At 48.8% G+C, this 26,289-nt stretch overlaps 1 protein-coding gene across 2 annotated transcripts in view; it reads right to left on the bottom strand.

Moving 5' to 3' along the window:
- The window catches only part of LOC119453483 (ankyrin repeat and fibronectin type-III domain-containing protein 1), a 160,055-nt gene that overhangs the window by 44,281 nt on the left and 89,485 nt on the right, over positions 1-26,289 (bottom strand). Inside the window, exon 1 of one of the 2 annotated variants that reach the window (XM_049668174.1) lies at positions 22,211-22,348. The exons of the other annotated variant lie outside the window; for it this stretch is intronic. The gene's annotated coding sequence lies outside the window, so the exon portion shown is untranslated. Of the gene's footprint in view, positions 1-22,210; positions 22,349-26,289 lie in introns of those variants that run through there. 2 annotated transcript variants of the gene reach the window in all.

The raw sequence follows: 26,289 nt of genomic DNA, 5'->3' as shown, positions 1-26,289 counted from the left end.
TAAGCGTTAATAGTTTACGAACGGGCCTGCAGTTTTCCTAATATCGAGCGCGAACGCGTTTTTTTTTTTTTTTTCACAAGCTTTCACGTCTGTGCACACGCACGGATTCGCAGCGAGAGAGAGATCGGGGAAAGTCCGAGTCGGGAAATCGAAGCACGCAGTCGGTCGGCGAGGGAGATACAAGCACCAGGAATGCGGATTTCGCTTCGGTGCGATAGCGGTGCGGCCACACGGGAGCACGCGTGCAGGGTACAGAGTGGTGCGCGATATTCGTTCAGAATGCCGCGCGGCCAACGCAAGGTCAGCCGCGCGTGAGCGTGTCACACGGGATCCCGGATAACGCCGGCCGCAGACAAAGCGCATGCGTTTTAAGTGGGCCCCATATATACGAAGCTAGTCTAATCAGGTTAATTACAGACGAACCCGGATAAATCGAATCTGAAGGGGATCACAACAGAGCACGATATGTAAAATAAAAATTTTCTACAAAAATTTTCGAGGTGGTTTTACTGCTGTTCGTTATAGACAATAATTCGTTATATGTAGGTTCGATATATCCGGGTGCGACTGTACTTATTTTTCAAGACTCATTTTGCGTTTACGTGGCCGAAAAAAGTACACCTTATTTGCGGAGAAAGGGCAAGGTTTTCGTTTCTGAATCTCGCGCCCGGACAGCAGCACCGGTGGGTCGGTATGACGTCAGGATTGCAGGCGGTGTGCGTTACTATTACCATTTCGCTGCCTTATTTACGTCTTCTTGCCCTCGTGTAGGTACAGAGCAAATCGGGCAGGCTTCTGGTTAACCGTTGCGCCCTTCCTCTCTTCTCTCTGGGTTACGGGTTATCCGATGCAGAGATCACAATCATGCGCATCGTGCTGCGCATCGTGCACTTTGACTCTTGTATTGTCTAAGGCACAATTAGTGGAGAAATATATATGAAGTTAGCTAAAAATAAAGTTAAACGGGTAGTTGGAGAAGAAAAAAAGAAAACGAATGAAAGTCAGCAGAAGTTACGGATGAAGGAATTTTGGCATGTTCCAGCCATTTTTCTTCGAGATAAGTTAACAGAACTCCCATGCCTCTCGCTCCTTTGAAATGCAACATATTCTTTACTTATCGTGAAACTGTAAACTATTCCTGGGCAGGGACGCTGTGCGAATCTCTCGACGTTCCGAGGCGTTAGAGCTTGGGAACTTGTGAGCAAGTGTTTCGTTTTAACGTCTTTTATTATTATTATTATTATTGACCAGTCTTTGCTCGCGGTAACACTGGCGTTTCTGGTATTTCAGACGCGTATGCTCTATACCAACGTGGCTTAACATTCTTACTCGGTGCTCATTCAGCGGTCGTTCGAACCGACGAAACAAGTCGTAAAGTGTCGAGCGTCGCTCACGTTTCAGACGACTGCAGCGTGGCTGTTTCTTGTTCGCCTCGTCACTTCATGATAACATATTTGGACGTACGTTTTAGGTGCCGCCTCACAGCGGTCGGCCTTCGCAACGCCGGCCATGGCCGGTGTATGATTTACGTTCGATATTTTTCCCCCTCGTCTCGGCAGCATGCAGGCCCGTCGATCATGTAGCATATCGCGGCTACCGCACCGTGGCGTCCATGTTAACGAGAAAACGTGACGAAATTAAAGAGGCCAACACTCGCTTATAGCAGAAGCAGACGACTGCGTTACGCCCGAATTACGAAATTCCGAAGCGCTTAGAGGAAACGGCGCAGAGAAAGGTGTTACAAAGAGCTCTCGCATTGGCACTCTTAAAACATTTCGAGCGGGGCGGTGTAGCTTGTATAAGGTATCCGGTGAGGCGGATCTTGATTGCTTCATACATGTTGCTCGAAACCTTGCCTCTCATAATTTTTGGGTATTCCACCATATAAGGTTGGCACCGCTATACACCAAAAACCGCGGTGATGATGCATGACGCGCATCTTCGATGAGCGCAAAGAAAACGTATACTCCGTTCTTTGACATATAGCATTAACAATAGCGACGCTATAAGAAATGACCATCGTCGGCGAAGTTCAGCAACGAAGCCGCCGATATCTCCATAACCCAACAATCATATGTCCTCTCATATCTCTTAAAGATTCGAACGCGATATATGCCTGCCGTAGAGGCGAATATAATTGCGTACCAGGCAGCGCTGGTCACGAGTGTATAGACACGGCCGCTGGATAAAAGAAAAAGGTATCCAGCGGCCGTGGTATAGAACTAAGAAACGCCGAGACAAACCGTGATATCGGAGCAAAGAAAAAAAGAAAAGGAAATTCAGCTCGGAGAAAATTGCGTTCTTTTTTTTTTTCATTCAACAAGACCTATGCCGTATACTTTCCAAGCGTACAAAAAGAAAAAAAAAAAAACAAGAGCATAACTGAGAACACGTCCCATCCATCTAAGCCAAAGAATTCCACGTGGCACAGATATAAGCGCACGAGGCTTCACGGACTGTGCCGCAGCGTGCAGGGCTTGGCTCGAAGGCCGCCCACAGAATCCGGTTCACGAACGAACTTTTTTTTTTTTTTTGCTTTATGCTTCCAAGAAAATCTGGTGCAAGGATTATACGAGCCGCTTGCCGCGAACAGGAAGCCCACTGCAGTATCGCTGTATGGAGCATACAATGCAGAGCTCGCGCGCGTTCCATCACTGCAGGCGCCGAATTCCTCGCCAGACAATATACTTGAAGCGCACGCCCACGTACTGTGGAAACACCACGCCGGCGCAGCTCCCAGAATTTCAAGCCGACGTGTATACCGTACACGAATCACGTGCAGTGATAACAATGAACACTATATACTGTATTGCGTCTCCGTATAGGTGCGTTCCGGTTGTAGTCTTGAGGTCTGGATCCTTAAAAGCCTCTAAGATCCAACACTCGTACCGGCGGTGCCGCTTCTTTGACGCGGGGTCTTCGGAGAGTGGGCCCGTTGTATCCACATCACGGGCTGCCCGAGCAAACCGAGGCGGATGATAGTAGCATCTGCAGTATACAGCTGCGGTTGTTTCATGTGCAGATCAAGTCTTCCATTACAACTCATCCTAGCGAATGTTTCGCTTTCTTACAATTTGTATGTCTTTAACCCCGCCATTTCCTCCCCCCCCCCTCCTATCTGAAAAACTGCTTCAATTTCATTGTGTATTCATGCGCATCTATTTGTCACTCCTAATCACCACAGTCTCCCTCACTTTCTCGCTTTCCTTTTATTCTTTCTCTCCCCTCATCCCAATGCTAAGGAGCAGGCTAATACAAAGTAGTCTATAGGCCCACCTCTCAGCTTTCTCATAATCAACACCTACGCAACGCCCGCTCCCCCCCCCCCCCAAAAAAAACAAACAAAAAACAAAAAAAACAATAAAAACATGCTTGCGCAGGCCCCGAGCCAGCCTTGTTTTTTTTTTCTTTTAATAAACATTCATTAATTCGTTCATTCATATGCACTATATATTTTAAGAGAAGCAATGAATCACCACTTCAATCAAGTGAACAGCCATGTCGGGCTGTAGCCAACGTTTCGACAAGGGGATTTACCTTGTCGACGAAACCAAGTCCCTTTGTCAAAACGTTGGCATATCTCTTGTTCGCCCACTGTTCACTTCAAGCCTCCATAGGCAGGCACGTCCGGTCTACTACCCTACGCGGAGGGAACAGGCGCGGAGGGACGAGAAGAAAGAAAAGGTGGGAACGCCACGAGAAGAAACGCCCAAAAGTGATAAAGAAAAAAAGTATAATATCTATATATAAGCTGGCACGAACGCGGCGCGTCGAAGCCAGCGCGACTGCAAGAATAAATAAATAAATAAATAAATAAATAAATAAATAAATAAATAAATAAATAAATAAATAAATAAATAAATAAATAAATAAATAAATAAATAAATCAAAACGCTAACGTAGCTCGTAGTTAAGGAGAAACAAGAAGAAAAACTAACTAAAAGGGCTCGAATTACGCTCAACAAACGCAGACGACCTAGTTCAACAACCATCCGCCGTGATAGCTTACAGGGGCTATAGTGCTACGCTGCTTAGCACGAAATCGCGGATTCAAATCCCGGCCGCAATTCGATGGGGGCGAAACGCAAGAACGCCAGTGTCCCGTGCATTGGGGACACGTTAAAGATCCGCATGTGCTCAAAATTAACACGGAGTCCCTCACTACGGCATGCCTTATAATCAAAATCGTGATTTTGGCAACAGCACCCCCGAATTCAGTTCAATTAGTTCAACAACCGACGACCTAATCATATATTCACGAATTATCTATATATTTGGCGTCACTGCTATTCTTGGTTAAGTAAAAAGCAATACAAATTATTAGGCTTTATGATTCGCCGGACTAGCTCACGCAAAACTGCGTTAAATGCCCTTCGTCTTTGTTTCTTACGGATTCATTTGCACGTGTGGCAAAACACAAAGCGCACGTACTGCACTCGCACACCAATCCCTGAAAATCTAATACTAATTGTTACGGAGAAACGATTTTGCTCACCTAATCAAATTCGTGCAAAACGCGACAGCGCCGTAGTTTACGCAAGGTAATGCTTGTTCATTAGCGAATACGAAGGCCGCGCGAAAGTCAACGACACACAGGCGTTAGCCGTGTCACTGCCTCGGTCGTTACACGTGTATTCGCCTTCCGCGATGTTTCATGTATGACGTGCGCAAAATTCAACGGACACATCGTTAACGAGATATAAAAACTGGCTATACCGGCTACAGAGTCGATGCATGACGTACTTAAGAAAGCGGCCTTTCCGAAAGGTCACAAATTACGTTCGGCGGACGCAGGCGGCAACAAAATTAACGAACACACTCCGAGTCAGTTCAGTAATCACTTTCCGAGGTTTTTTTCCTGACTTCGAGGAAATTAACATGTTGTATTCTCTAATCATAACCTCTATTCGGTAGCTCAGATTAAACTTTACTTTTCGATTACTTATCCTGTATAAAACTGCGTTGGCTGCTCTTGCGCCTCAGCTTATTATATGCGGGTTCTCGTTATAGAAAAGCCTGAGCAAGTAAGTTTCACAGCACTTATATGCAGAAATCGAGAAAATTTACTGATATCTACGCAAACACTGGATTTCGTGCACTTCATGAAGCGCGTAATACAGTACCCGCGCGCTGTGCGCAAAATGTATGTAAATATACTGAGGCGTGTAACACGGCTTGACACTTTCAATTTCCACAATTTCGTTCTGGTTTTCGAAAACTGTACTTATGAAACTTCCACAGCCCTCTATGACCCAACAACCCTCGCACAACCCTCGCAAGAAAAGAGTAGTGGTTTATAGCATGCCAAGTTACTCGGAGAGCCCATAATGTTCAACAACTACTATACGAGTAAGCTGTAAATCGGGTATGACTCGTTATCAGATTTGTATGTCATGGTGTTCCAACCGCCCGGACGGCCCTGCACTCGTAAAACCTGCAAAAAGTAAACCTTTAATTGCAGATTGGGTAGCTTGAGACGCAAACTTCGCTTTCTTCTAGCGTAATACCACTACATACTTATAGCGCCATAGCCACAGTAGGCAGCAATTTAATCGACACAAAGCAACCGGAGTAGAAATTCGCCGCTCTTTGCCTGAATTCTCGCGAACAGATAAATCTGACAACATCGTATTTTCCAGGTTTTCCCTGACGGTATGCAGACCCCGATGTAAGTGAGAGAGAGAGAGAGGAGACACAGAGGGAAAGCAAGGAAGGTTAGACATTGTATAGGCCGGCTGGCTACCCAGTGCGCTGTATAGCAGGTAAAGGGAATGGAAGGTGATAGAAGGAGAGGCGCGATAAAATAAACGGCGCAGACAAACGCGACCCAGCGCGCGACATCTCTAGAAGCCTATCGCAAAGTCCGCAAATCTTCCATAAACGGAGCAACACGCTTAAACTCCTCAGAGCCTATATAGGATGTTCAGGACCTGTGTGCCAGTCTATCTGGCGATGCCAACAGCTCTTTTCTATAATAGGCGCGCCGAAGCGATCGTGCAGTCGCAAAGGAGACGTACGCCTGCATTCGAAGTCGCAAAGGTGATTTGCCCGCAAAGCTGATTCACAGTCACAGAGGAAACGCAGGCGAAGTCGTCGCATGCAGGGCTGTCGGCAATTACTTATGCGACGGGTAATTAAACAAGCTGCTCGACTGCACCCCACAACTAAAGGCATTCCTGCGGATACAGGCCTCAAATGAGACTGTGAACAACGTTTGAGTTATTATTCAATTCTTGGGCTTTGCGTACCAGAAACACGATCTGATTATGACGCACGTCGTAGTCGGGAACAACGGAATGACTTTGACCGCTTGGGGTTGTTTAACATGCACCTACATCAAAGTTCACAAGCGTTCTAAGCTCACCAGCGCAACGCTGTTGCCACAGAACATTTGTGTTAGTGTATTTATGCTACTGTATATGTGCGTGTGTGCATTCTTTTATGTCACGTTCCTTCTTTCATCCCTCACCATATCAATTAGAGTATCGTACCAGGCATGTCGCTACAGGCTAACCTCTACAGATTAAACTTACTATCTCTGCTGTGGGTAATATATGTGCGCAGAAAAGGAATAAAGTGCCGAAACCATGCATATGGGGGCTAAACCGTAGAGTGAATTCGCGGTGCCACAGCACAAATGTTTTCATCCGAATCCACAGCACAAACTGCCGCCCTTGCGTGATGTAGAGTGCTGAGCTTATGCAAATACATTATTTGTCGATACGTGCAAACAGCCTTGGACGACCGCGATATCAGACGGAAGAAAGCCCGCAAGTCGGCTAACTAAACGTCTGCACGAAAGTCGAAGCTAGACTGCAACACGAAAACCGGCGCAAGGTCACCGCGTTTGAGCTGCGAAAAAAAAAAATAATAATGATAAAAAAGAATAGCCCACGTGGCAGTCGCCTTGGGCTGCGAAGCAGGTGCGATTCTCTTTACATTCACGTGTGGTCAAAAAATAACCGCAATGTTGCGACAACGCGAGAAAGGCCGCGAGTGAGCGGCAGTTGCAGTTGCTTCTGCGAACGCCTCGCGATGTCAAACTGGCATTTCATATGCGCACCTCTAGCGTATATTTCTGGAGTGGCAACACCTACGCCAAAGAAAAAAAAAAGAGAGAAAAAAGAGGGACGAGGAAAACGACGCGGGAGAACACATTTCACATAGAGCACAAAATTTTGGCACTGTGTTTACGGAGAACTCCGGAGAATAACACTTCAACGAACGTCAGGTCTGCCCCTGTATGAAGCATCCGTCCATTCGCGCGCGCTTGTTTGTTTGCTTGTGCGTGTGTGCGCGCGTCCGAGCGCGCGTGTGCGCGTTTGCATCTGTGTGTATGCGCGTGCATGTGTGCGCACGCGTGCGTGTGTGCGTGCGTCTGCGTGTGTGTGCCAACACATCATCCACCCGCTGCATAATCAACGGCTGAAATCTGAACGCGCCTTCTTTAGCTAACACTGAACGGTACAGATAGCTCGCCGGCACTCTAAGCCACAGTACTGAACCCGAAGTCGAGCGGAGGCGCGTGCGCAATACCAGGTACATAACGCCCTTCCCGAACGCTAGGGGCATTCAGTCTCACGCAAACAAAGCTATTTCGTACGAGTTCAATCGACTTTATGGCTTCCGGCCAACGCGCGTACAGAATTCTTCTACATTTCCCACTAGTAGAGCACGTGGGGTTCCTTGGACTGCTGCACGCAGACACTTGACAAGAGCTCGCGCCTTCGTGACGCCTTCGTCACGTTCGCATGCAGGCGCCAATAGCGGTACGACGCAAATAGGTTAAAGTCATGCAAGTCTTGTCTTAGGTTGCGTGGTGGCAGACTTTGTAAGGGCATCGGCCGCCCAAAGGTAAATCGAGGGAGGGGGGAGGGTGTGGGGAGGGCATACTTTCCTAAAGGTTTAGCGATGTCGGACACAATATGGCTAAAGACTACCCAGGCAGGTCATGTTGCCCGCGTACAGGTGTCCGCGTTTCTTATATAAACTATAGCGCATGCGTGCCCCCCTCCACGACACGTTTATCTTCTAGTTAAACAGGCATGTAGGCTCCCTATAGACCGTAACAGCTACGCAGACAGGCTGCTCCCACTAGGCAGTAAGGTCAGTGCTTTAAATATAAACCATGTGAAAGCAAAACATATGAGAAGTTGATAATGAATGCTGATCCCGCTCAGCGCTGTCGGATGCCATGCGAGGGTGCAGTATTGACCTCTCGGACTACGGGACGACGGCTATACCGCAGATATTGGGCCAAACAGCTCTGTGATATAAGGAAGCTTTATTTAGATTTATTTATTTAATTTGTTTAAACTGCCACTCAGGAAGCGTCACGTTGAATGAAGTTACGACTAAGGAGCGATCATTGCGACTACCCTTGTCTGTACAATGGCCTCTGGGTGAAAACAAATGCATATGCCCATCAAACTTTATGTAATAGCCCGAATATGGGTTCTTTAAGGACGTTGCATGAAAGTTACCGTTCGCCTACCCCATGCAGCACGCCTCTTCCTTTCTATACAGAAAGATGGTCTAACCACAGGGGCACAGATCCCTAGGTCTTTCGAGCTTTCAGCAATTCACCGCACTACAACGCCGACAACGCGGCCGCCACCGCGGCAAAAAAGAAAAAAAAAAATACAAAACTTAAAGCTCAACGATCACACGCCCTAGACGAGTTCAGGCAAGCTAAAGTCCGCCCACTTCGCGCTGTGCAACGCCGAAACGTTGCCGGCATAGATCGAAATCTGCCGCCTTGGTGAGCACACACGCCGACAAAGCCTGGCCACGGGACCCATCGGGCAAACCGGCAACACCACCTATAGACAGCGCAAGGCCTGTTCACTCCGTCATAATATCTGGCCCGAAATATCCATTGCCAAGCCTGGCGTAGCGAATTCGGTGACGTCGAAATCACCACTGCTTACTCGGGAGCATCCCCGTTCGATTTTACGGAAGTCGGGCAAGGTTATAGCATGCCATGGCGTCATGGATCGGGAGTGAACAGGCCTTGTGCTATCTAGGTAGTGTTGAAACGGGGCGATACGCAGCGCGCAGAGCGTTAGCACGAGACAATTAAAGATCGGCCCGGCCATGGCCGCACGCGTCAGATTGAAATGCAGGCCACGCCTCGATACGAGTGTATGATACACGAACAAACGACACACGACTTGATGGACGAAAGGCCCTGTGTGTATATACGCTTGGCCGATAAACGATAGCAGTTCCTGGCGCCCGCACCCTTGACTCGATAAGGGAGATACATCTTGTTTTTCCCGAGGTGAACCTCCGCATTGCCACGTGCGTTCTCGTTTTGTCGCAACACATCGCATCACGGAAGGGTGGGCGAAAATATGTGTACATAAAAACGCCAACGCTCACAGGCCGATGGGCCTCCGTCGACCAGGTGACGACGAGAATTTCAGACATTTCACAAGTGATAAACGTAGCCTCTTGCCGACATTATTCGACATCAACGCAGCACTTAAGCTCGCACCCCTCAGATCGCAACAACGTGCATTTCATGTACCGGGCATTGGGACACGTAGCTAATAACGGCAGCGGGACATTTGGAAACATTTTTCTCAGAATTTTTTCGATCAAGCTGTATGTGATCCACATGCATATTTTAACTTCGCACACGGGTTTCTCGTGGTATAGTCCGCTTATTGTTGCCGAGTTTGATCTTGGTGGCATGTGTAGCCATGTCTCAATTGGATGCGGGCTAAATCTTTCTCCTCTTTTAAAACCCAGTCATAAACTTTAGCTGCCTGCATAATTTATTGAGAATTAAGCATTTAACCCACATATTTCGAGCTTTGCATACCAGTTAGCCATATCTTGTCCCTTATTTTAAGGAAATATAAACAAGGCGCCTTGTCTAGTTCACCGAGAAACCAACTGCAAACCTGGTATGACGCACGAAAAGAAGGGAAAAAAAACGAGGGTTCAGCAATTCTTTAGAAAACTTTTATTTAAAAGCAGGAGCAGGAAAGTTTCGCCAGACATAGCGCTTAACATTCTCGCTATATTCAGTGAAATTAAAGTTTGTCTCTTGCGCGATTGCTTTAAGACTTTGGGAAATATAGCAAATAAAGGCAGTATGACACTCTGGAGCGCTTCAATAAGTAACTTTCTAAAAAAGCTGCAACTGATCTATAGAAATGAAATATTTATCATTCGTCGCGCACGACACGTAGCTTCCTACGCCAACGAAACATAAGCCCCATGCTTCGCATAGTTCATGAAGGAGACAGGCGAACAGTAGCTACATTCTGTGTATAAAGTACAAAGATCGGGAGAAGACAAGTATTCAGTAATGACCTTTACAGCACATAATGACGCTAGACACTTCCAACTTTCGGCAAACGTCACCGACAGAATGGTCGCCCTTTCTTCAAAATATGAAATTTCTGCCCTCTATGGTCCGCCCAAGGAAGAAATAAATATGTTCAACCGCTTCATATAGCGCTTCTATATGGGCCAAAAACGAGGGTTTAGCGATTTTCATTTAACCCCTGATTGACACCGATATTTAAAGATTTGCCCGCTCATTCCACTCAGCAATCATCAGACTTCCTCAAAACATAGATTTTGTGAGTGATCTAGTTTTTTCACAAAACCGTGAAAACTCTCATATAACGTTTTCGAGTATAATTCTAGTTCCCTCTTTCTTTCCAAATTCCCCTTTCCCCAACGCATAGTAACTGGCTAGAGGAATGTGCCTCAGGCCGACCTCTCTTTGCATTTAGTATCGTTAAACGATTCTCTCTCTAATCACAATAACAGCGCCGCCGTAGAAAAATATACGCATTGTGAAATGTTCCCACGAAGTCATCAGCCGCAGCATGTTGCGCGCCTCCAACAAACAGCTCCGTCTGTCATCGTAAAACGCGCGCTCATCCCATCCAGTCCAGCAGCCACCGGGTGCCTCCCACCACCAGTTGACTAGACTCGGGCATTTCACTAATGCACGCGTCTCGCGTACGCCCTTCCAAGACGCATGACGCAAGGAGCGGCAGGGCCGTTGCACAGGGTCAGTCCCAAGCATTGACCGAGCGGGCATACAGCGCCGAAGGCCTGTGGCGGTAATTGCGTGCCACTAATCAGCAGCCCCCTTCTCTCTACACGTGGTTCCCAGCAAATCAAAGCCTAAGTTGAGCGCGCTGAAAAGATAGCGAGCACATCAAAGAAACTGCGCAGAACCTGCGATGTATACCTGCGCGTAAACATGTTTTCATCGCTACCACAAAGTTTATGACACGGACGCCGGTCACGTGTGCTAACGTAAAGCCCCCGGTGGAATGTAGCCTGTCTCTTCGCTTCTGTTTTGCGCCTGATGAAAAAAAAAAAAAAAAAGCATAGTGCGCGGTGCTAGTTACCGGCTATGCGGACCGCCGGTATGCGACCGCTAATTGATCACGCAGAGATTGCATCACCCTGGGGACAGCGAAAAACCAGCGCTCCTGTTTCCCTCGGCTGATGTAACTAGGGAGCAAGAAAAAAAAAAGAGAACTCCACGAAAAATATCACTCGTGTGAAACACCGGAAAGCTATCGCCCGTCATGAGGACGTCTGGGAGCTTATAACGTCGATGCCGCATTCTTCTCATAATTCCCTACACAGCGGAAAGATGAGAAAGAAGTTATAACGATTGGAACAGCGCAGCGCGCCGAGACGTTGACGCCGCGCGGTGGGAGAATCCTCGTGTAGCTTCCCGTTTGAAAACACGCGTATAGGCCGAACACGTCGCGACAGTGCGGCGCCCCAAGCGACAGCCGCGGGGGCGATATATTTCATCCGTAGAGACGGAGAGAACGGGAAGGTTGCTTCGCAGATCGGATTAAGCGGCGATGCTTCGGATAAAGTAAAAGCGCATACGCGAGCGTGCCACTCGGGAGTGTACACAGCATGCCGCAGTGTTAATTTCCGCGCCGCTGTCGCCGCATTAGGCAACACCCCCGATAAAGTGACACACGTACTACATACCTGGCGCTCGGTCGTACGAGTGGGCAGTGTGTTTATCTAGCGGAGTTTTTTTTTCTGCACCCTCGGCACGTTGAACTTGTGAAACGAGAGATGATCCTGGCTCTCAATCACGTCCGCGATGTTTTCACTCCGCATATACGAAAGCGACGACCGCTAATGCTCGGCGCGCGTTCGCATCATTTCGGCAGGGGGCGGCGGACCATGAATTCCGAACAACTTCACGCCTCTTTAGACGAAATGAATTTCATGCGACGCCACACACGCGAGCTCCCCGCCCTTGAATGTCTCGCTCTGTTTACGCTTGCTCTTCTTAAGCAGCCTCGGGCGGCTCCAATTTTTCTTTTGCGCTCCACGGAGGTTTCGAACTCGTTTGCACCGCTGTTTTTCCGCACATCTGTTTAATTTGTTTGGCAGGCGTGCCGGGCACCGTTATAGCTCTTCCCGGTAACGTGCAAAGGTATTGAGAAACAAGCAGAGACATCGCCCGTTACACAGCCGGAGGTTGGTAACAGAACAAACAGCTCTGTATTGCATCATCGCCAACTGTTTACTGTGTTTTGCGAAGACGCCACTGTGCGTGTGCCAGGACAAGTAGTTGTGATGCGTTTTCGTTCGCTGAGACGAGCCGAGCCGAGCCTAGCCGAGCTCACCGGTATATGAGCGGTATTATACCAGGTGTCACGAAGATGCGGAGAAATGAGGACGTAGTTATCCTGCCCGGGGCATTGGGCTTTTATTAAAAACCAGTAGGGAAGAGTTGAAGAATCTGGGGCCGGTGGACAGCTAGTAAAAGAGGCCTCGATGCTTGGCGGCATACAGGTGGAAAGCACACTTTCAAGTTCATTGGTTTGTTCAACACCAACTACGGATCCTAAGCGTCGAGAATAAAAGCAGCAGTTAGTACCGGCTTAAGAGGTACTAGCCACCACCTCGTCTCAGAGGCGATGCTCAACCAATCGGTCAACCAATCCGTCCGTTCGTTCGCTACCTAATACCGCCAACTTCGTGCACTACAGCAAAAGCTACGAGTCAAGTGAGCCAATCAAGAAGAAGCAGCCGTGCGTTGCGCAGAAAGGATGAGAGTTGGACCGTTGTGAGCCACTAACACTTCCTTGATTCAGACAGCGTCGCGCCCGTAGAGATTGTAGACAACGAGCGAGCATTTGTACCACTTGTATAGCTCCTCATCGACTGATGCAACCTGTAACTTTGACTGCAATGCAGGTAAATGGGGGCACGGAATCTCGTTGATACGACCTTCACGGGAACCGGGAAAAAGCGTATCATCCGAAAATCGTATTATTAAACCAAATCCGATTATCGGGAAAATAAAATGTAACATAATATCCAGAAAAAAAACGTATTATGCAGATTCGTATCAACGAGATTCCACTGTATATAGCTCCTCGAGCGCATGCGGCAGCCGATCAGAGGCACACGGCTCGGAGAGCCACAGGTCTCTGGAACGTGGCGAGTGAATACCCCATGCTGGCACGTGACCACCGCAAGTGGTTGTATAATACGACTATATTCGCCTTGCTTTTGTATATTTGTCTAGTTGTCTTGCTTTTTTTTTTTTTTGTATAGCCACCGTACACTGTTTGTCCCATTGCTTGAGGACTAGCGGAAAAAAGAAGTTTTCGGCGAGAATATGCCAGAGCTTCGCCAAAACTTGGCCCGCGAAGTAATACGAAAACGGGCGGCCGTTTACGTGGATTACACAGCTACGAGGGCGGTCCGATAAGTACTTAGCCTCCCCGCGAGAGCGCGACTCTATCGCATGAGACATATACTGACGTAAAGCTAAAGATGCCCGGCGTGTTCATCTAAGGCGCCTGAAGCCGATGTTTCCGTGATAATATTCAAGTCGACACAACTCATACGCAGGTATTCGCGAGAAAGTCTGACGTGCGTGGTGAGCCCCGAAACCACTGCGATTTGTAATAAACCATACATGTAAAAAAAAGAAGCATCCTTTTGGCAGATACGCGTAGGAGTGCAAAAACCACTCACGAACTAGCTGCACTACGCTGCACACGCTAGCACAACGCGAAAGACGAAGCACGTAACTGACACACTAATACAACGCGCAAGACAAAGCACGTAACTGAATCGTCACCGAGTCAAATCAGCGCGTACAGCGCGTCGTAATTGCAGCCTCCGCGATCAACTTCAGAAACATTTTCAGAGCTAATTGCGGAGGCCACGCTCCGCTGTGCTGAGTACGGTGAACGCCACCTAGGTGGCGTTGGTAGTGCTTCTTGATGCCAGCGTCCCTTCGAATGCTGGCATCGAGGCGTCGTAGTACTGAGACCACCGAAGCGTTCACTGTCGGTGCGCGTTAAGGCCGGAATACATGGAGCGAATAACCGGCGTCCGAGCGAAGAACTTCGTCGGGCGGCGAACGTCCGACGGCCGGCGTCAAGAAATTTGCCGTCCGCAGCCGATCTGCCTGTCCAAACATTTTCGTCGGGCGAACGCCGCCGCCGGAAGCGTCTAGCGCGCAGCGGTGGACGACAGCCAATCAGGAGGCACTAGTTCCGGTCGCAATGCATGCTGGTGTTTCGCGCGCGCGCGCCTTTTCGCGTCGTCTGCAATCGCGTTGGTGTTGCCGTGTCTGCATGTCTCTGCACCGATTGAGTAGTTCCTAGTATGATCTCTCAGGAATCGCGTTGTATTTGTACATCCCATATCCGCTGATCTGCGAGGAAACAGACAAGCAGTGCAAGCTCTCTACAACAACCTTCAACAGAAATCTTCTGATCTCAGAGGTCACATGCTGTCGTCATGCCTATCTCCCGACTTCCCCGATAGATGGCGTTGGCATCGGATATTTCTTTCGCTAGGCTTAGACGCGTTCGAAACGAGAAGCGATCTCGAAAACTACTCAAGGTTATCCATAATACTCTGTCGTCGAAGCGGCCTGAGACTAAGCGAAAGCCGTTTACGCAGTCATTTGCTTCCAACTAAGTGAATTCTACAAGGACAACGCCAAATTCAGTTCGAAGCGGGCGGCCGGGACCGCCGCCAACACGGCGGCCAACGCGCGGCGGCGTTCGCCGCATGTATTGCAACACAGCAAACATCCTCGCATTCTCGCTAATCATGCATATAGAAAAATGAGAAGCACAACATCGCGGTTATCTTAAGGTTATTTACCCAACAGTTTCGGTCGGTGGACCGACCTTTGAAATGATCCCTTGAAAAAGGTCGGTCCACCGAAACGAAGGGATCACGGTGTCGTGCGTGTCGAATGTTAGATGGGAACGCCACGTGTTAGGTGGGAGTGTTCAGGGCCGTGTTACTGTCCTTCTTGCGTATTTCTCTGCGCGCGTTTTCTTTTTTTTTATTTCTTGCACGGCTTTTAACTCATCTAAAAAAACTGACACACTGGTTCCACTATCTCAAGTAATCAGGATCTCATCAAAAAAAAAAAATTGCGAGAATTGACGCGAATGACCGGTCACGTTCAAAGCCCATAAACCTCTGTGTTCTTCTCCCGACGCTGGCGCCAGCGATATCTCCGACGGGCCCCCAATCGCTTTATAAATCAGTTATTTATGAGTGCTGTCAGAAGGCGCTTTGCGGAATCCCTGTACGGGACGTGCAGCGACGTTGTTTTCAACACGGGTGCGAGGCGCCAAACACTCATGTTCCTTATCTTGTTTTCTCCCCGCTTCGCAACAAAATTCCTCACATTTTCTTCCCCGCTAATCAATTAGAGCCCAAGGTCCTCGAACGGCCTTCGTTTAGCAACGCGGATTATGCTTCGGCCGCTTTGCAAAACGGCCAGAATTTCCTCCACACTCCGTCACACGAACTCTCGTGCAGTGAACCAAACGGGTCTTGTCTGTCAATCAAGAAACGAGAATCCGCTGCGTGTCTTAGAGAAATAAGACTAAGTTGTCCAGGGGCCGCCAACGATCCTTCCTTGAGTCTATTCGGCTTGCATTGCGCACGAAGTAATTAGTGGTGGACAGCGGACGACCCTTTCTTGTGGTTCTCGTACCTGACTAGCTGGCGCGATATATAAATTCCTTAGGAAAAATTATGCATGACATTCAGCTGTATCCGAAAAGAAAGTCTACTGAAGTCGAGACCAAGTCAGCAGAGAGGTGACAGAATTTATGCAACGGCGTTTGTAAGGAATTTCGTTTGTAATAAACATTGTGTGGGGACAGCTCCAGGTTACTAAAAATAAGAAAGGAGACACAAATCGCCTTATTTATTTATTGATCCTCGGGGGGGGGGGGGGGGGGGGGGCATGTTGTAAATGCAGAGTTGAACTCAGCTGCACATCAATTCAGTGAAACCCAACTCTGGTGTACAGGGTTAGCCCCCACGTATTTCTTCTTGGCACACCGTCCTTTTCTATCCTTGGAAACGTGGTTCATATTTCTCAAAACTGACAATCTAAAGTTTCTGAGAACCTGGCCTCATCGCTCATCGCCCACATACGCGCAATAACTCTTCTCCAGTTTCTGAAAGCAAGACACTCGCCGATAAGACTCCGCACGTGTACAGTCTAAAATTTTGCCTTCTCTCTCGCTCTCTCTCGTTCACTCTCTCATTCCCCTCCCCATGCGTAGTGACGAAAACTGGAAAAAAGTCTCGTTAACCTCGCTGCCTTTCCTATACACTCTTCATCTGACCACCTTTCGATATCTGCAGTTGACATGATTGGTGCGCAGCGAAGCAAACCTCCACAGCCTCCCCGTAGAGCCACTCTCACGACACGACTAATGCCGGCCCCGAGGCAGCCGAAAGAAAAGTATATTCTTACATCGGTAGGTTTCGGGGCAGATATGTTTTTCTTTCATTCTGCCAACAACAACAACAACAAAAAAAAAAAAAAAACAAAAAAACAAGATGACGTACAAGGCTGCGCGCATGCCGGAACCAAGCCTGCCACTCTATCACCGAATTGATTCATGCGTGCCGCTATTCCATTAATCCTAATTCCGCTTATAACGTCTCCCCGTATTTCCTGCTTTGGCATATATGCAAGCACGCGCCAGATCTGTGCCAGTGTCGCAACGGGCCTGAGCTGTAGTTTCCTCCTGGGATGGCCCCCCCGTTGAGATTCCTCTTGCATTGCGTCGAAGAGACGGACACGCTCGTACTATTAAGATGGCTCTTTGCCTGCAGCCACAGCGTTTCCTGCAATAATTGCTAGAGGGAAATTTGGCGACAGTATCTGTACGCGAGCAGCAAGTTCTGCCCGCACGGCAATTGTGACTAAGTACGTGAAATTGCTTAAACATTATCGTTATGGACTCGAACAACTTGGTCATACAGTCCAACCCGGATATATCGAATCCACAGATAACGAATTATTTTTGAATATGGAACAGCTGTAAAGTCCCCTTGATATTTCTGTAGAAAATTGTTATTTTATATTACGAATTACCTATATATCAAACTTTTTCGTGATCCCCTTCAGATTCGATATATCCGGGTTCGACTATATTACAAATTGATTGTTCTCAACAAAATATTGCGTTATAAATGCAACAATTAGCAGTGAATTACGCATGCGCAGATATACTGATTGCCTTCGGTTGTTCAGAAAAAAAAAAAGATTTCTTGGAAATTTCGAAAAATAAATCGCGACGAATAAAGCCACGAGAACGTCTGAAGCCACAGACACGATGATTAGACAAGTTCCCATGGCAGCCGAGCGATCGCAGCGCCACATTTTCTTCTAGTAACTTTAGAAGGAAACAACGCGTGCTGCGTGCAGCCTCAGAGATTCGCAGCAGCGCACCGTTCTCGGGGGCCACGCGCGCCGCAACGCCAGTTCGTCGAAAGACGGCGTAGAGTGAATTCCCACTGCCCTCGGCGACGAAAAAAAAAAAAAAAATTTCGCGTGAACCACTTCGGCGCATGGGAAAAGGCTTTAGTCGCTCGGAAACCGAATCCTCACTTTGCCCTCATCTCGAAGCCCGCGTTTTGAGAACGCTCGTACGCGTCGCAACTTTTCCCGCAGGCTCGGATTCCACAGAGTGCACGCGCTGAAAAAAAAAAAAAAAAGAGAGAAGGCAAAAAGAAAGAAACGAAAAAAAAAAAAACTCTTGCCGTGCCAACCCGTAATGTTCGGGGCGACAGACGGAAAGAAATGGTCGACGTCGCTTAACGGGAGTGACGCGCGCCAGTCCAGCGGTCTGAGCGCACATTACGTTTGTTTCGTTTCGAAAGAGCGATTCTCGAAAACGTCGAGCTCAGAACCTTACTCACTGATGATTGCTTCAGTGTACTAGCGCGGAAGAATCATGTATACATACAGCAAAGCTCTCGACACTATCCATGACGCTGCCGACGCTGGCAGTCTTGATGCCTCGAGGTAGCATACACGATGCTCTATTGGCCAGTTTCCTGCTCCTAAGTTCACTACTACGTGACGCCACATACGCCTTCATGGCCGTGAGTGGCGCTGCCTAACACTCCCAGAACGATGTTTGCCACACATGGACAAATAAATACCCGAGAAAATGGTCGGGGGGTACACGGGCACCTCCGTATAGTCTAATTGGTTGAGCACCCCACGCGTTAAGCGGAGGTCGTGGGTTCGTTCCCAATTAAGTCGTTCACATCGACTAAATCGGCAGCAGAACCACCGATAATAAAGAGAGAGAGGCGGAAAGGACTAGAGAGAGAGAGAGCGTTCGAGGGACGTGTGAAAAGTGATAATTAGTTGATAGATCGACGAGCACTAACAACGGCTTAATATGCCAGCGCACGATGACAGGACTTCCGGATTCGACGAGTCGCGCGGCAGCGATAAGCCTCAGGCCCTCGTTATATTAGGTCTCCTTAAACAGATGCGCAGGCAGCTTATTCGAATGCAAGGCCGGGAACAAACACGCCAACTATGCCGCGCACAAGAGGATTCTGCACTGCGCAGTCGGCGGCGGAGGCACTCTTCTCGAAATCCGATCACGCGCTCTCCTAGCACGCGAGAGAGTCTTGGGGACAGATGTCGCTGTACACGCTGCCCATGCATACAGCTTGATTGTTAAGCGGTTGGTTCCACGCGGAACTGAGGCTGCAGATTGAACTCTCCTCCTCTTCGATCCCCCGCATAGCCGCGTCGCGTCGTGAATTCACGATGACCGCAGGTTCATTTTTTTTTTTTTTTCTACGTTCGTCCGGGCGGCGGCGACGGCGACCGACAGTCGGGCGCCGGAGGGGAGACTGCGCATCGCCCTATTCCGCGGACTAAAAATGGAGCTTGAATACTAAGAGAAGCGAGCACATAAAGATCGGCTCGCGAGTGCTGTCACCAGCGTGAGAGCAACCCAAAAGAAGAACTTAAAAAAAAAATAGTTCAACAGGTGGGAAAAGAAGAGGACACTGAATTCGAATAACGGCACATTCCAGGGCACCCTTTCTTCACCATTTCTATTCTCGCTTCATTTTGTTTTCTCTCTTTCTTTCATTCTTGCGAAGGTATTCTCGTTTTCCCGAGTCGCATCCTCCTGGTTTGCTCCTCGAGGCCTCGGGCGGTGGGAAGAATTTGCCGAATGCGAAGAGGAAAAACCCAACGGCTGGCGACTTAATCGCGCGCGTCATCGGCCCCCTGCGATACAACGGGCCAGAAATTCCGGAACACGGTGGGCACTGAGATCATTGTCTCGTTGGTCGTGCATGTAAGTATGCACATGCCAGAGGAGAGCTAAGCGAGATAAACGGGGGACGCCCCCTCCCCGATGTAAGGTCAGGGAAAAACACTATCGAGTACGCACGACGACGAAGATAAAATACGAGGAGAAATCGCTCTCGGTATTGTGTATCTCGCTCTGTATATAGAGAAATACGACGATAAACAACTGAACAACGATAGAAATAGGGCAAAAAAAAAAAAAACGCGGCAAGAGGCAACCAAGCACAACAATGTACAGCGAGGTTTCATCTTATAGATGATAAGAAGACTTCAGAGTTATCAACAATGCGAGTACGGAAATATACGCTGTAGTTTATATGTCAAGAGGCCAAAACGCAGGAGACATCATTCAGCCCTCTGTTAAATGGAATTCCTAATTAGCATTAGGGTGATCGATTGCAGCCGAGATATGCGATGAAGGGTTGTGGATTATTTTTACACATAAATATTTACCCAATGTACTACATCAGCCACGTTTCATCGACACAGTCGAAGCAATATTGCAATTAAAATGCCTTCATTGCCACTTAGGTGTTCCCCTTAAGCATCGTGAACCATACACTGTATCCATACTGTCGCCTTATAATGAAACATGCAGATATAATACAGCAAGACAATAACTGTACAACTATAACGCTGTTGTGAATCAAGAATCACATCGTTTTTTCGATATCGTCGCCATGTTGGGAGAAGGGCAAGCTCGAGAGAGCTTCGCCATATGGGCGCGGGCCACGAAAGTAGTAAGAACGACAGCTTTCGTTTGCTGGTTCGCGCACAAACGTTACGTCACCGCCGACAGGCATATGGCATAAAGCTAGCAACAGCGCGAGCGTGAATATGCCGCTGTATAGAGTCGAGCGCGATCAGTCACGGGCGAAACGCAATCGAGTGCGTGCAGTGCCTGCTCGTTTTGTTCCGTTTTCGCAAGACGCATTAGCTGTTCGTTTTAACATGAAATGACTAAAAACGATGGTTTGTAGAGCGAGTTGGTACTAAATTATTGAGGTATAAGCAGCTCGAAGAAAAAGCTCCATACGAAGGAAAGAGAGACGACACGCATCTCTGAAAATGTATGTGGTTCGCCAAGCAAAATTAAATTCTACCCGCCATGGTTGCTTAGTGGCTATGGTGTTGGGCTGCTGAGCACGGGGTCGCGGGATCGAATGCCGGCCACGGCGGCCGCATTTCGATGGGGGCGAAATGCGAAAACACCCGTGTACTTAGATTTAGGTGTACGTTAAAGAACCCCAGGTGGTCCAAATTTCCGGAGTCCCCCCACTACGGCGTGCCTCATAATCAGACAGTGGTTTTGGCACGTAAAACCCTATAATGAATTAATTAAAATTAAATTATGGGGTTTGAGGTACCCATACAACTGACTATGAGGTACACGTAGTTGACCACCCGGGGTTCTTTAACGTGCACCTATATATATAAATACCACCGCGGGTGGCCCGCCAAGAAGATTTCCTGTTTTGTATTAAGCTTTTCTTTTTTTTTTCGCGCAGCTTGCCTCAAGAAAACATGAACACATCAATAAGAAAAAAAGTTGAGGATGACATTATTTGATCGCCAAAGTGAAATACTATGGTTCAGAGCCCATACACTCGTTGCTCGATATAGCAAGCTGACATTTAGGAGTATAACTTTGGCTCCGGTGATCCTTCACGGTTTTCATCCAAGTTTGCATGCAAAGTGGCAGCCGTTGTATAAGGTCGCGCGCTTTCTAGCATTTTGCGCCGCGGTTGAATGCCGAAATGACAAACGTATAGTTGCCGGAGTCGGCGCGTCAGCATCGCTCTGTACTGTTCAGTGTTTGCCCTGTCGGATCCCTGGAACGCTTATTACCGAATGCATGTATCAGGGCTTGATCTATATATTTAAGTAGACTACTGCGGCTCAACTAGCTGTTCCCCAGAAAATGTGTAATTGTTTTGTCGCGTTGTCAACTTCTGACTTCGAAACCGTTTCATGTCTAGTCGGGATAATCTGCTGCTTTCGTAATCCTGAGTTCAATGTGCATTGCATTGAAGAATAAAGAAAGTCCAGTCAAAATTTATTTTAGTTTTTTAAGGTGCATTGACAGGCACGCGGAGACTTTTCGCAGTCCTTGGGAGTAAACTGCGGGAAAGGTTTAATTCAGTTGTTCCCAACCAGTCAGATCATTGCGGAATGTTTACCTTTAGGATGTACTGTATCTGCTTATTTCGTGCACTCGAAACACGGTACACGGGCGTCTTTTCATTCTAAGCACCATCGGAATGCGGCCTGCGAAACCGGGAAGCGAACCAAGGACCTCGTGTTGAGCAGCGGAACGCCATAGCCACTGAGTACCCCCCTTCTCATTATAAATCTCATTATTCCGTCTATTTAAACGCTGCGCGCCACACAATACATTCCCCAAACTCACGGATGTATTCTATTATAGCTCAGGAGACCGCTGATCATCTGTTCCAATTGTAGACCTGTTAAACTAACTTCTTCCAATGTCAACAACAGTATAGTCGGTTTAGGTCCGTCATCTAATCAGTCGCAAACGGAAACTGGTCAACTCACGGGGAGGAGGCGACGGCTGTTCGTCCAGTTCGTCGTCGGTGGATCCCAGAGAGTGGTCGCTGTAACCGTTGACCCCGCCGTTGACGTTAGACACACGTTTGGCCGGCGAAAGAGACTTGGCCCTGTGGCCGGGTGCGTAGCTAAACGCCGAGCCGTGCCACGGTTCGGGCTCGGGGCTCTCGCTACCGGACAGACGCGGCTCGGGCGTCAGGCTTCGGCAGAAGGCCTTGCCCCTGCGGACCACCTTGCTGAGCACCACGACCGAGGCCTCGGACCCGCGCCGGGCCCAACGGGACGCTCGCCTGGACGCCTGCGTCGGGGCGTCCACTATGATTCGCACGGGGCCCTTGCCCACGGGCCACAGCGGGTAGGAGACGCAAGGCGGGCCGGACTTGCGACGTCTGAACGCTTTGTCCATCATGGTGATGCCGGGCCTGGTATCCGACCTTCAGAACACGAGGATTGCTCTTGGAAGCTGCACGCAGCTTCCTGTGCGTTTGAGAGTCGTCGAGCAGCCTTTCGAAAAAACGTTCAATTAAGAGTGAGTGTTGTTCTTTTCACGGACGATTAAAGTACTAGGACGTAGTTGAAGTCTCTTGCAGCATTACGGTTCTTTTCACAGGCACATCCTTTTGAGGGCGTTCGGAAGACGTCTTTCTAGCAATTTGGCATACGTGAGTGGTAGTTCTAAACTACGCAACACGAGCACCGGGGCAGTGCCCAGGGCAGAGATCACAGGTTACTTTGGTAGCACGCTCGCGTTAGTTATTTGGCACCGTTGTATGAGTCCAGCTCGGTATAGCATCGGTTGACGTTTTGCAAGATCTCTGCAGTCACTCCCTTCTAACCAACAGAGGGAGGATGCTCAGAAATGGCGGGTTCGTAGTCTAGCGAACTCTTCCAGAATCATAAATGCCAACATTAATTAAAGCCTAAAGTGCAAAGAATATGGAGAGTGGTATATGTCTTTGGTGACGACGTAAGAAAAGAAAACAAAGATGCTGAATAAATAACCAAGAGCGGTGACGTCAAACTGTTCACACACTCATGCGTTGACGTACAGTCGGAGCGTTGCACCCACAGGCCGACACCCGTACGACGCGAATGAGACATAACAGGTAAAACGAAGTGTCAGCATTCGGCAAAATGTTCTCGGCTCAAGGGACATGCCGACGACATGTCCAGGCGTACCATCAGTTGTCACCTGGAGTAGAGGCGCACGAGACAGCACGAATGATTCACCGTGCTTGAGGTAGTAAAGGGCGTGCTCGAACACATCTTGAAGCAGCTCTTGAATTCAATCCGTCAACGATGTGGGCCTTTCGCGTAATCCACACGGCGACACACGGTCTTGGCAGTATATTACGGGAGCCTGGCACTATAACGTAGACACCGCGATGGAATCTTTGAACATCGAGCACAACGTGAAGGCTGGAATCGACACAGCATCGGCGGTCCAGTGAATCGTACAGCGGGCCGAATGCAAATCCAGTGGCTCGCTTACGTTCGTGCGTTCTTGCGAGTCTGTTTCAAACGACGACTTCGCCGAGAAGCGACCGACGGCGATGAAGCAGAAGCCCCTCCTCTTTTGGCCGTAGTGAGCGCTCGGCGCCGCATCAATCATGTCCTCATCCAGGGGGCGACCTTTCTTCCAGATGTCATCGCGCGTACACACACATACAGACACAGCAGGGCGCGCAGAAGATACACACTCGCGTCGCCTGCGAGGGCACTTTCCGAAAGACAGGCACTCGGAAACAAGAACCGCGAAGGCGTGCCGACAGCGTTGTCGCCAGCCGTTGCTGTGGCCCAGAAATGGTGTAACGGAAACGCGCACCCACACACGCAAGTCGCGCACGCCGAACTTGATCTTCCCGCGCAATTCCCTCCTCGTTACTTCGCTCGCCGGATGATCTGGACGCTGAGGAGCCGGCGATGAAGCACGTTCGCGCGCAACGACGTACGGCCGCGTTTTGAGAAAAGGCAGCCGTCGAAGTAGAGGCCGGTTGTGTGGACGGAGCCGGCGAGCAGCCTTGTCCTTCGAGGGGGGGGGGGGAAAGACTTTAGGAAAGACTTGTCTCCATCTCCGCCGCGTCTCCACTCTCGCCCTCGGCTTCCCGCTCTTTTCGCGTTTCTCGAAAGACGGCACGTTTCGCGAAGAGACCCCGCCGTGGCGGGGTTCGGGAGTGAGGGTGAAACCAGCCGGGATGAAGAGAAGGGTGGGTGCAAAAGACAGCAAACAAACTCTCCCTTCCCTTCCCCGCCGCGCGTACTGGCACGGCGGCGGTCGTCGCGACGTGTGGGCAAAGCGATGACGCCTTCCACTTGTTCGGCCGCTTTCGGCTGCTGCTGCCCGGCCCGGCCACGCCGCTACGCGCGATAGCGTCGGGTGAGCATGAAGACCTTTTCCGCGCGCACTTTCCGGAGGTGAGAGGCCGCCGCCCCTCTTATCTCTTTAACACTGCTGGCCCCGCAACGCTGAAATGGCAGGGGAACGCGACCTTTCTACTCCTCTCTCTCTTTACTCAAGGGTTGTACCACCACTGCCGTCCAGAACGAAGCGAGAAAAAGAAAGAAAGAAGAAGAAAAAGGAGAACAGAGAGAAAGAAAAAGACACGTGCGGCTGCCCTGCACCGAAATCTGGTCGTCACGCACGCCACCCACGGCTTCGGGGCGCCGACGGGTTTCGTCGACGCCCTGGCGGTGTCGAACACGCAACGCGGTCTCGCGAGTTAACCGCGCTTAGACGTCCGTTCGGAAAGCGCTTTGCGCTGACACAGCGCTCTAAAAGGGGTGTCAAGTCATGCAGGGCCATTCACGAAGCACCTGATGTTAAGCTTGCCGAGCAGATTCTTTGTTTTCGTCGGGAAAGCGGAAGGGGGCGGGACCGCGAAAGCATGCCAGCGGAGTAGAGGTGGTGGCTCCCACTGTTGCGCCAAATAATGCGCTGCCCTACGTCGAGACACTATAGCGCTAGCTAACCGCGGTATGCGTCCGATCTTCGAACGCGAGACAGAGTCGAAAATGATCTTTCTCGAAAGTGTTTTGAAGAAACTGCGATGCCGGCATTATGAAGTCATTTGTGTTTCAAAAGAACACCTTCGCTCTTGCGTTTACTCTTCACCACATAAGTTAGTGGGAAACCACAATGGATCGAGGTGAGCACAAATAGCTTGTATCAATTTTGACATATACTCTCCGTGTGGCTATTTAGTGCAACTGCTACTGGTAAAATACTCCTACAGGCATACAATTAATGATTATTTTTATTTTTCTGAGAAGGCTCGCACGTAATGCTCTGGCAAATTTTTAGTTGTTTCTTTTACATCCTCTTGCAGCCCGCCGCAGGACATTTTCCAACCCCAAAGCATGCCCCATGGATGGCAACGTGATACCAGCGCTGACGGTTCGAAAAAAGAGGCGTTGTAAATAAAGCTGATCTCTCTCTCTCTCTAGCTCTCTCTCTCTCTCAGTTTTTGCACGTGCTGAGGGCTTCCAGTGAAAGCTACCAGCTGAAATGAAGCGAAACGTATGCGCGGCTACAAAAATATTTCTTACCACCACAATCGTGGACAAAAAACAACTGATCGTTATTTATGATCTGAATAAGGTATGCCAACACGTGTATGATATCCTATCTTTCTGTACATTAAACCCTATACAATGTCAGAAAAGCTTGAAATGCATCGTATAATCATAACATTATTATTATTATTATTATTATTATTATTATTATTATTATTATTATTATTATTATTATTATTATTATTATTATTATTATTCATTTTGGGGCTCATACGTCCCAAAGCAACGCTTGGTCTGTGAAAGGCATCGTGGTGGAGCACTCCGTATTGATTGTGACCATATATGTTTCCTGAACGTTTACCCCAAACGTATGCAGAGTACACGAAGTGTTTACGTACGTCCCCGCAATCGGAACGAGGCCGCCGTCACTGGGAATCGAACCTCGTGAACCCCGGACCTCGTGCTCAGCATCAGAAGACCATGACCACTCATCTACCGCGGAACACTCCCACGAATGGATCCACAGCGAACTCGATAAACAGTGGGCGCGTTGC

Source organism: Dermacentor silvarum, chromosome 5 (genome assembly GCF_013339745.2).
Source record: "Dermacentor silvarum isolate Dsil-2018 chromosome 5, BIME_Dsil_1.4, whole genome shotgun sequence".
Classification (NCBI taxonomy): domain Eukaryota; kingdom Metazoa; phylum Arthropoda; class Arachnida; order Ixodida; family Ixodidae; genus Dermacentor; species Dermacentor silvarum.
This window is presented reverse-complemented; position numbering and strand designations above follow the sequence as displayed.